This window comes from Prionailurus viverrinus, chromosome A1 (assembly GCF_022837055.1).
Source record: "Prionailurus viverrinus isolate Anna chromosome A1, UM_Priviv_1.0, whole genome shotgun sequence".
Lineage (NCBI taxonomy): Eukaryota > Metazoa > Chordata > Mammalia > Carnivora > Felidae > Prionailurus > Prionailurus viverrinus.
The window spans coordinates 169,801,947-169,814,394 of record NC_062561.1 but is presented as its reverse complement, the minus strand read 5'-3'; the positions used below and the strand labels follow the sequence as shown (position 1 = coordinate 169,814,394).

At 35.2% G+C, this 12,448-nt stretch overlaps 1 protein-coding gene across 2 annotated transcripts in view; it reads right to left on the bottom strand.

The window, feature by feature from the left end:
* The window catches only part of FER (FER tyrosine kinase), a 435,391-nt gene that overhangs the window by 396,118 nt on the left and 26,825 nt on the right, over window positions 1-12,448 (bottom strand). For both annotated transcript variants that reach the window (XM_047879101.1, XM_047879093.1), the window contains exon 2: window positions 12,153-12,298. The gene's annotated coding sequence lies outside the window, so the exon portion shown is untranslated. The remainder of the gene's footprint in view (window positions 1-12,152; window positions 12,299-12,448) is intronic.

Genomic DNA, 12,448 nt, shown 5'->3' with positions numbered 1-12,448 from the left:
ATATTCAACATAATTAGCCAACAGGAAAATACAATGAAAACTACAATGAGGGGGTGCCTGGGTGGCTCAGTGGTAAAGCATGTGACTCTTGATGTCAGGGTCATGAGTTCAAGCCCCATGCTGGACATGGAGCCTATTAAAAAATAAATTAAATTATTTTTTAAAAAAATTACAATGAGATATCACTACACACTTATCAGAACGACTAAAATAAAATATAATGACAAGACCAAATGATTGTGGGGATATGAAAAAACAGGATCACTCATTTGTTGCTGGTCAGAAGACAAAATGGTACAGCCAACTCTAGTTTCTGATAAAACTAAACATTAACTATACTATGACCCAGCAATTGCACCCTTGGACATTTATGCCAAAGAAATGAATACATATCTTCACACAAAAACTTGTACACAAATGCTCACAGAAGATTTATTTATAATAGCCAAAAACTGGAATCAGCCCAGAGTTCCTTCAACAAGTGAAAACATACCATGGAATACTACCCACAGTAAAAACTATCCACAGAGGCCACCACTTGGATGAATCTCCAAGAACCCTACTGAATGAAAAAAGCTAATCCCAAAAAGTTCCATTTATCTAACATTCTTGAAATGAAAAAATTCTGGAAAAAGTACAGAGTAGGAGTTGCTTGGATTTATGGCTTGCAGAACAGATTAGGGAAGTGAGTGTGGTCATAAAAGGGGAACACAAGGGATTCTATCAATGTTGGAACTGTTTGGTACTTTGATGGTAGTAGTGGATGCATGAATCTAGACTAGTAATAAAATTTTATAGAACTTAATATACACACAACAAATGACTACAATCAAAACAGACTACAGTTAAAAATCCTATTTCTATGAATAGGATTAGTGGAATGTGTCAACGTTAATACTCTGGTTGTCATTTTATACATAGTTTTGCAAAATGCTACCATTGGGGAAAACTGGACAGAATGTACAAGGGATTATTATTTCATATAACTTCATGTTAATATACAATTACCTCAATAGAAATTCCAATATTTAGAAAAGTAATGCTCAGATCTCAAACTATAGGTCGGAGGAAGAACAAGATGGAGAGGGCATCACACATTTAGCTACATTCTTCCAGAGTAAGACAGAGCTGCCTATGTTAACCTTGAGGAAGGTGAAAAAAATCTCAAGCAAAGCCTATGGTTATGCTGTAGCCAAAAATTACAGAGAGAGACAGAGACAGAGGGTGGGGTCAGGTGGGTGGTTACTTTATAGACTGATTTGTAATGTAAGTTCCAACTGGTCAGGGAAGTACTCTGCTCTGTTCCCCCACTGTATCTCCAGTGCTTAAAACTGTGCCTTGCATATTGTTGCATAAAAATCTCTTAAAAGAATTAGGTGGTTGAGGCTACACAGCATTGTACTAAGTAGTCCCTACTTTGCAGTCTTCATTCTTTAGGATACTTAATAATACTAGGTATTAATTTTACAACCCTAACCTACAGGTTCAATTTCAAACTCCTTTGCTTGGTAATCAAAGCTGGCCCCAGACAACCTTCTACCCTCAGCAACGATACAACTTCTTACTACTATGATTCCTTAAAAGTCTCTGTGCCTTTGCAGATGTTCCTTCAGTCGAAATGCTTTTCCTCCCTCATGTGCCTGGAGAATTATCCACAACTAAACTTTAAAGTAGTATTCTCTGTGAAGGCTTCTCTGACTATCCCCACAACCACAACCATCCAGGCTGACTTAGTGTTTCCTTTTCTCAGATCTCAGGGTTCATGTATGTATCTGTGATGAATATAACACTTCTCATGGTATACGTTAGCTATTTGTTGAAATACATTTCTCCCATTAAATTATGAGCTACATGGAAATAAGAATATCACATATTTTTCATCCTTATATCATTGGGGGTTAAGTTACTACCTAGAATACAGTAGACATTCAATTTATTGCAAATAATTATAAGAATTAACATTTTTTAGATTTGTAAATGAAATTTTAAAATAAGAATATCTATAATTTAGATAGTAAGTACAAATCAGACAGGAACAGAATATTATACAAAAGTACATGCATGTTATTAGCAAAGATGTCTACTTTTAAATAGCATCTTTTAAAAAAATGAAAGTAATAGGGGCACCTGGATGGCTCAGTGGGTTGAGTGGCTGACTCTTGATTTGTCGGGTCATGATCTCAAGGTTTGTGGGTTCTAACCCCACATCAGGCTCTGCGCTCACAGCTCAAGCCTGTTCAGATCCTCTGTCTCCTTCTCTCTGCCCCTCCCCCACTTGCATGCATGCTCTCTCTCTCTCTCTCTCTCTCTCTCTCAAAAATAAATGAATATTTTAAAATTTTTTAATTAAAAGTGAGAGTAATGAAACTAATAAACTATTGACTAGGTTTATTTAAATCTGTTTTATTCAGCTTGTTATTGAGAATCAAGTGAGTTACGTTGACTTTTCAATTCACCTTAGTTATTAAACACTTAAAAACAACTATTAAAAATTGCTATATTTTCAAATATTAGAATTCATGTTGTAGTAAAGAAATCTATACATACTTTTAAACAAAAATGGAAGTTATTAAATAGCAAAATATAAAACAGATAACTAGTTACCTTGGTAGGATAATAGAATTCCCAAGTTATTTCTTGTAAGTACAAGGGTATATCCAAGTATTTGTTCTAAAACTTCTCCTGCTTTTCAACTTTTGGCTCCACAACTGGCAATGTTTACATTCTCCGAGTATACAGATGGGAATATGATTTTTATATAGTATACACAAAGTTTAATCTGTACTGAATATTCTCCTTCAAGTAAGGGTGGCTTATTTTAACAGAGATGATGTCTTCTGGTCAAAAATATTTATTGAATTATTTTCTTTATTTTAACATTGATGAAGAGATTCAAATATACCAAGAAGGTATGCTAATTTTTTAAAATCTGCAAATAAGTAAATAACTGTGTAATAGAAATAGGAAATACTTCATTCGTTCTCCAAGAGATATTTTCACAAGTAGGCAAGAAATTCAACAGTTTGAATTTATAATCCACGACTAATAAAACCAATCAAAATCAGTATATGGTTCAAATTACTTTATCAGAATATGTTTATTCATTAATAAAAAACTATCAAATCATTAATCAGTTAAAGTACAAATATAATTACCTAACGGTATTTCTTACCTTTCATATGCTTCAATACTGACAAAAGTCGGAAACAGTAACTATTTGAACAAAATATTAAGCTGTCTGCAGCAAGACAGAAATAAAGTCACAAAAAGCCACCAATTTTGCAAGTAAGAAACAGGATTATAAAAAGCAAAAAAACTGACCTCATATGAATACAAAGTGAGGTGTTTTTTTTCATAAGCATTAAACAGGCAGGAATGAATAGTCACCAAAGTGTAACTATGAAGACAATGTTATTCATTACCAGTTAATATATGCTGACCTTGGCCATCTTACAGAGTCAGTATTTAAAACACCTCTTATGCTTTATTTGAAAGTGCTGTTTTTAGCTTAATTTAAAATAAAAATTAATTCACCAGAAACAGCACCGGATTGTCCAGACAGCCTCCTGGAACAACATTATTGGATGGTACTATTCCACTGAGAAAGAACATCGTACAAGTCCATAAGCAAATGAACAATATGCATGTTTTTAAAAGAACTGTTGTTTAATTTTAAAAATGTATTTGAAGTAATTATTTGGGGAGAACAGAATTATTAACAGAATTTTTATTCTTTCTTTTAAAGTATTAATATAAATCAACAACCATTTATTGAATAAACATGGGCGAGAGAGCATTAGGATACAAAGATAAATAAATTCTGGATTACTGCCTTCAAACAATTTACAGTGTATTAAGAATAAATAGACTTATTCAACATAGTATTGGAAGTCTTAGCCTCTGCAATCAGATAACACAAAGAAATAAAAGGCATCCAAATCAGCCATGAGGAGGTCAAACTTTCACTCTTTGCAAATGACATGATACTTTATATGGAAAACCCAAAAGATTCCACCAAAAAACTGCAAGAATTCATTCATGAATTCGGCAAAGTTGCAGGATATAAAATCAATGCACAGAAATCGGTTGCATCTTTATACACCAACAATGAAGTTACACCAACAACAAATGTTGTTGAGGATGCGGAGAAAGAGGATCTCTTTTGCATTGTTGGTGGCAATGCAAGCTGGTACAGCCACTCTGGAAAACAGTATGGAGGTTCTTCAAGAAAGTAAAAATAGACCTACTCTATGACCCAGCAATTGCACTACTAGGCATTTATCCACAGGATACAGGTGTGCTGTTTCTAAGGGACACATTCACCCCCATGTTTATAGCAGCACTATCAATAATAACCAAACTAGGGAAAGAGCCCAAATGCCCATCGATGGGTGAATGGATAAAGAAGATATGATATGTATATATATCATATATATATGAAATCTTGCCATTTGCAACTATGTGGATGGAACTGGTGGGTATTATGCTAAGTGAAATTAGTCAGAGAAAGACAAGTATCATATGACTTCACTCATATGAGGACTGTAAGATACAAAACAGATGAACATAAGGGAAGGGAAGCAAAAATAATATAAAAACAGGGAAGGGGACAAAACAGAAGAGACTCATAAATATGGAGAAGAAACTGAGGGTTACTGGAGGGGGTGGGGGAGGGGGGATGGGCTAAATGGGTAAGGGGCACTAAGGAATCTACTCCTGAAATAATTGTTGCACTATATGCTAACTAATTTGGATGTAAATTTAAAAAAATAATAAAATATTTGCTGAATTAAAAAAAAGAACATGTCACAATATATACACATGTATCACATAATGTATAAACGCACTATGTTGTATGTTAAATGACAATGTTACATAGGTCAGTTATACCTCAAGGAAGCTGGTAAAAAAAATTTTAATTAAAAACAAAAGAATATCTCCAACAAGCCTTGAGGGGTATTTAAGCAAAGAGCACAGATACATGTATCTATCTGCAAACATGTATGCAGGAGGCAGCTTTGAAAACAGATAGTTCTGGGTGGAAATGATAACTGTACCATTTAATAGCAGTGTAACTGCATTTTAATTAATCTCCTAGAAACTCAGTTTTCTTATCTTTAAAATGGGGATAGTGATACCTACTTTGCAGGGTTGTTATGAAGCTTAGATGAGATAAAGTATATAATGTGCCTGGCTTCAGAGAGACTTATTAAAAAGTCTTACTAAAGTCTTTATTAAAAAGACTTTATTAAAAAGACTTATTAAAAAGACTTACTAATAAAGCATGAGAGAGAGAAGGAGAGCACCCCCACAAGATAGAACATGAAGAGCAAGTGATGAAGCAGAGTTATTCTCCAAGAAGAAGTTTAAACATAAGTTAAGTGACAGGTAGGAAAATGAGGGACATGTTTATGAAACATTGCTAATCTGAAGGAAAAGAGGGAACAAAGGTTGAAAAGTTTATGTATATACATAAACTTAATACAATTAAGTATAGCCACATTGCATACTACCTTGTATGGCCTAAATTCTAGAAATGTAACCATTATCTAGATACCTCTTAACCTTTAAACTCTTACTAGGTGATCAATTATTATAAAAGAGCTCAGTGTTCAAATTAAAGCCAAACAATCTTTTTCTCTTCAAAGACAGCAGCAATACAGGAAAAGTCAAAATAATTTCAAAATCCATATGTGTACTTTCAAATAGGTTCATTAAAGGCATACCATAGCAGAATGGCATCTATTAAAGTTTCATCAGTTATAGTTGAAATGAACTAAGCCAAAGCCAGACAGCCTCTCAGAGAACCCAGATTAGGCTAACCCTGCACCACTGTTTAGAACATGGAAGGAAGAAAAAAAAGAACATGGAGGAAAATCAGTTCCATTTTTGGCTTCTTTGTATAATTCAATCTTTTCCCAAAAGGCAAGGCCCAATCCCCACTCCTCCTCTATCCTTTCTCTATAGTCATGTCTTCCCAAATTATTTTTCTAGAATTCCATTCGGTTTGTAAATAAACTCCTAAATCTGCACACTTCAACTGTTTACCCTATTGGAAATCTGGCTCCCCAAAAATACAGTGTTCACAGGTGGAGGCTACTCTCTCCCTACATTCTGCCACCCATATCCATGGGAATTGGGTGGGGGAGGGGCGATAGTGAAAGGATGGGTAACATTATCCTGATTCTTTAGTGCCATTTCCAAATCATTGCTCTTCTAATCTCATTCAAAATTTTCTTCTCCTTATTCAGCTTTACCCCATCTAGCTTTGTTGTCTCCAAATCTTCCTTTCAATCTCCACTTGTCCCCCAATGTTATCCTCTAACCCAACTCTTATCTTCATCCATGGAGATTCTAACCTCTATAGTCTTTCTCTTCTCCAAAGATCCATTCAATCCAGCTTCATTCCAACCATCCACCGCTATTGCCCATAGCCTAAATCCAAAACAGTTTCATCTCTGCAATGGTAAACTGTAATATTCTAGTTCTAGGCCATAAGCTACTATTTACCTTTTTTTTTTTTTTTGGTACTATTAACTCTTACTATACCTATTCTTCAATCTCAGAGAGATCTCCAGCTGAATTCCCTAATATTGATCAGGACACCCTATATTCTCTCTTTAAGGGTGATGCCACTTATTACCCAGAACTAGGGTATTTTTAAGAGTACAATGGCATACTACTCTTTATTATTCTGTGACAACGGATATAAACCTGGACTGTCCCAACACCAGGGCATGAAACCCCCTAACTTCTTTCCCTACACATATTAAATCAAATGACTTCCCCTGATTTTCTTACTACTGCATTTGTCCTAACAACCTCCAACTCTGATTCAATTCTCCTTCATTTCCCCTAGCCAATTTTTTTTTCAATGTTTATTTTTTTTGAGAGCGACAGAGACAGAATGCTAATGGGTTAGGGGCAGAGGGAGAGGGAGACACAGAATCCGAAGCAGGCTCCAGGCTCCGAGCCATCAGCACAGAGCCCGAAGCGGGGCTCAAACCCACGAGCTGTGAGATCATGACCTGGGCCGAAGTCGGACGCTCAACCGACTGAGCCACCCAGGCGCCCCATCCCTTAGCCATTTCTTTAAAAAGCTTAGCTAACTCTTACCAGTACTTCAGGAGTATGTTCATATCGCCACCTCCAGGCAGGTTTCTTGGCCTCTGCTCTTTGTTATCAAAGAGCAGTAATGACAGTGTGTCCTATTCATGGTTACATGTTCATGTACTCAATAAATCTTAAAGTTTTACTTTCTTATGTGTTAATTCTATAATGCATAATATGAAAAATGATTACTTTTATAATTTAATATAGGTTAAATAAGTCAAAAACTACTTCTAAATTAACAGCAATTAAACTAATAAAACTTTTAGCAGGCATTTTTCTTATTCTAAGTTCCCTAAATGTTAACATTCAATTACTCTGATTTTAGGCTACTATCCTCTGCTAGTGTTTCCATCCTCCTAAATATCCAATAACTTTTGGAATTATATGGAGCATAGGTAAAATAGATAAGGAGGAAAAGCAAATATCAGAACATGGGCATCAATGATTTTATTTGTAAAACTATACAAACATAAATATGTGTGTTTTAAAATATATATATTTTTTTGAAAGTCCAACTTGATGTACATCAAACTGTTAACATTAGCTACTTGTGAAGAGTGAGACCTGGACTAGTAAGATGAATGTCACTTTGTGTTTTATGTATTTCTAGTTTGTATTTTTATCATAAGCATGTATTCATTTTATAATATAAACACATATAAGGAAAAGGAAAGATTTCCCAACAAACTTTTTAAGACTGAATATTAAGAACGTAAAAATCAAATTCACAGATGGAATGCTTAATATTAGAAAACATTTCTCTTTTAAATATACTTATTTTATTTAGAAAATGACAAAGGTGCTTACATCATGCTAGCTACTTCTCTGAAAAAGAACCCAATTGTATTCCCACTCATGGAATGCTCTGGTTTCATCTCTGGTCCTTCTCCCAGACTCCTGAACCAATTCCTGCTCTAACTGAGCACCTCAACAATGAATCGATCAAACCGGATCCCACCATTACTGTGGTTTCCCAGCACAGGAATCTGTCTTTTTGCACTAGGTCTTGGTAAAAGTCTTTCTTTCTTTCATCCATCCATCCATCCATCCATCCACCCATCCATCCAGTAAGTATTTATTCAATGTCTACAATATGCCAGGTACTGAGTAAAGTCCTGGGTACACATAGATTTAAAAAAAAAAAAAAAATACTGGTTACAGACTCCGGGAGCTTATCAGAGGAAAAGCAGTTCTAACACATAGCAATAACTATAACGAATCCCTGTGCAAAGTGTAGTAAAAGCATAGAACTATAATCCAAGCCTGGCTGGAACAAAAAGAAGAAAAAACCTACACAGATCTCCCTAAACCACCTTGAGAAGTCCCTTCCTCCTTGACACTTTCTTCTTTCCTCTCAACTGTAAAATGTCACTCTCCCCTCTTTAAAAATGCTGCTTAATATTTACCTCCCACTGCTCCCCCCCACCAAAATACCACTTGTTCCTAAATGCCATTTAACGCTTAAAAAAAAAAAACAACCAAATCTGTAAAACTCAAAACCAAGCAAGGAAAGAAGAACACTCACTGAATGCCAGCTCTACATAAGTACCAGAGAGAGCAGGTACTTCAATCCTTTCTCACTGTGCAGAGCTCTGGTCTCTACTAATGTGCTTATTTATCATTTGCATTCTAATCTGCTTCCCACTTGAAACTGTGCATTTTTCCAAGACAAAATCTTAGCCTGCTACTGCTTTATAATGTATCATGATAATATCCATGGCGACTAGATATACATCCCTAGGTTAGAAGGTGGGGGTAGGTAATGGTGGGAAGTAGAGGAATTTCTTCAGAATTATGATTTGTTGTTTTGTCTCAGATTTCTGTTGTTTTAAATGAATTTCAATCACTGACTGGGGCCATTGGATCAAATACAATGTAAATTTCCTACTTTGTCTACTTAAGGTTGGGATGATGGTTTAAAAAAAAAATAAAAGCTTGGAATAAACAATTTTATCTCCAGCAACCTCAGAGAACTGGAAGGAAAGAAGCAAACTGCAAATAAGTTTTAGATGAATAATGTTCTAAGAAACTAGGCAATTCCCTAGAGAGACATTAAGTATATACACACACTATATCTCTTAAAGAAAACATGGATCAAGAAAAACAAAAAAGAGGGACTGTTCAAAATTAAAAGAGAATAAAGAATCAAATGCAATGCATGAAACCTGATTGAATCCTAGATTCATAAATTTAGGAAAATGTTTTAGGGACAAATGGGGAGATCTCAATAAGGACCATTATATTAAACATATTTTTAAATAATGTTAATTTTCTCATATGTGATATTGATATTATGAACATGCAAGAAATTATCCACGTTCCCATGTAAGATACGCATACTAAAAATTGTATATTATAATCTCTCCAGTACAGTTTCAAATGATTTTAAAAATATATAATATATAAAGAGAGAAAAAGTGGCAAAATTTCAACAGTGAGTGAATATATAAGAAAGGTAATATGGGTGCACACTGCCTATATCTTCCACTGTTCTACAGCACTCAACATTTTCATTATGAAATGCTGATGGAACAGGAAGATAGCATGAGGGGAGGCCAGCTGGACTGAAACATAAGGACTATAAGCAGCACTGGTCTCCGCAAATGTGAAAACCAGCTGCGTGATCGTGGGCAGGTCACAGAACCTCTCTAGGTCTCCGCAGAAAGAGGAGGAAGTAGATGATCTTTAAGATCCTTCCATCTACATATTTCCCATATTCTACAACTTTTCTCAGCTCTAGAACTCAAAGGGTAACCATATGCAAAGTAGAAAACCTCAATGGTCTATTGTAAGGATAAAATAAAGTATTTAAAACAGCTAGCCAAAAGCCTGTCACATAAAACACAAACAATAAATAGTAATTCCTCTCTTTCAAAATATATTAAAAAGTCTTTACAAAAAACAAAAAAGACAGAACTACTAATAAAAGAAATAAATAAAATAAAAATAAAAACAAAAACTCATATAAATTAAATTTCAGGGGAAAAAGCAAAACAAAGTACTAAGCAGTACATATTACAAATTTGCCAGATGGTTTTATTTCCAGCACTAACATTATTTCTAACATAACAATTAATTTCCCTTTCAGTGAAAGAACCAATCTTTGACATAATGGTAAAGATAGTTATCTAAAAGATTTCTGGACAAGATGCCAGCATCCACCCAGTTGCTCAAAACCCCAAAATCTTGGAGTCATCTTCAGAATGTTCTGTTTCCACACCCAAACTATTCAAAGTCCCATACATTCTGATTCAGATCCATTTCAAATCCATCCATCTCTCTGTCTCATGCTGCTAGCACCTTACCAGGCCACTACTATTCACCTCAGCAACTAAAACTGCCAGCTTTCACTTTCACCAGGCCGGCCCATTCCTCACACAGCAGCTAAAATGATGATATCATTTAAAATAAAATACAGGGGCGCCTGGGTGGCTCAGTCGGTTAAGCGGCCGACTTCGGCTCAGGTCATGATCTCACGGTCTGTGAGTTCGAGCCCCGCGTCGGGCTCTGGGCTGACCGCTCAGAGCCTGGAGCCTGTTTCAGATTCTGTGTCTCCCTCTCTCTCTGACCCTCCCCCGTTCATGCTCTGTCTCTGTCTCAAAAATAAATAAACGTTAAAAAAAAATTTTTTTTTAATTAAAATAAAATACAAACTTCTTTCCAAACCCTTCAAAGCCCTGCATATTTCTATAACCTCTTCCTACCCATCTCTGCCTCCCTCACTAATTCAGCAACACTGGGTTTTTTTCTGTTCCTCAAACTTACCAATTCTCCTGCTCCAAAGTCTTTGTACCCACTAATCCCTTATTCCCTCCATCACCTCTAGCTTTACTGATATATTATTGACATATAACATGTAAGTTGAAGGTGTACAATGTGATGATTAGATATATGTATAAAGTCCAAAATAATTGCCACAATAAAGTTAGTTAACATCTCCATCTCTTCACATAATTATGAGTGTGTGTGTGTGTGTGTGTGTGTGTGTGTGTGTGTGTGGTGATAACATTTAAGACCGACTCTCTTAACAAATTTTAAGCATATAATACAGTATTGTTAATTATACTCACCATGTTGTACATTATATCCCCAGATCTTATTTATCTTATAGCTGAGAGTTTGTACCATTTGACCAGCATCTCCCCATTGCCCCTATTCCTCAATTCTTGGTGACCACCATTCTAACTCTATTTCTATGAATTTAGGCTTTTTAAAATTTCACATATAAGTGAGAACATACCATATTTCCTTTCTCTGCCTGACATTTCACTTCGCTATTCCTTCTCATGAGAATGCTTTGCACATCAAAAACACCATACACATACACACACACCACCTACTCTGGAAATAGCTCCTTCTCATATACAGGTGAATCTTAAACATCAACTCCTTTTGTGACCACCCTATCTAAGGCAGCTCCTACTTCCTTATCTCCAAATTATCTGATTTTTGCTTTCCTTCAAAAAAGTGTATTACAATTAATTTTTATTTTGTCAGTTCATTTTTAAGCCTGTCCCCACTCCTTTAAAATACAAGCTATAAGGATGGAATATGCAGCTTATTCATCATCATATCCACAGAAGCAGCAACCTGTCTACTACTTAACAGAAGCCTGTCAATGTACATCAAACAAATTAATGAAATAATAAATGAATATAGGACTGTGTAAAACAATGGAATTAATAATGCTATTAATAGAAATACAGAAACCAGAAGGAAGAGCAACTGTTTGAGAAGAAAATAAGATATATTGAGCTTGGTGCCAGGTGCTTGAAAATATAGGACTAGTGGACATACAGGCTGCAAAAAGATATAGACTGGGATTCTGCTGATTGTAAATGTTAGTTGAAAAAAATAATAATTACATCACAAATGAGATAAAATTCTGTAGAATAAATGACAAGCAAAAAACAACATAAATATAAAATGATTGCCTAGGTACAATAATCTAACACAAATACTACAAAACCAAGACAAATCAAAACTGTTTCACAGTTTCAGTTTTTAGCAATTCACTAAGAAGAGTAAAGTACTCCTACCTTACTACTATTCATTGCTGGTCATATCTTAGCTAAAGTAGCAGGTCCATGTTGAAGGATTACACATTAGGGATGAGGAACACACTTGAGAAAATGTGCAGTGAAGTCTCACGGGAATGACCATAAGTCTGGCCAGAAAACATGAGCTGCAAGAAGAAATTCAAGGAGTCAGAAATGTTAACTACAGAGAAAAAGGTAAAAATGTACACATAGAGTATAGTAGGCTACTATTGGAATTTAATTGTGACAGTGTATCAGAGTCAGCCCATTAAGAATGCTATACTTACCTAGCTTAT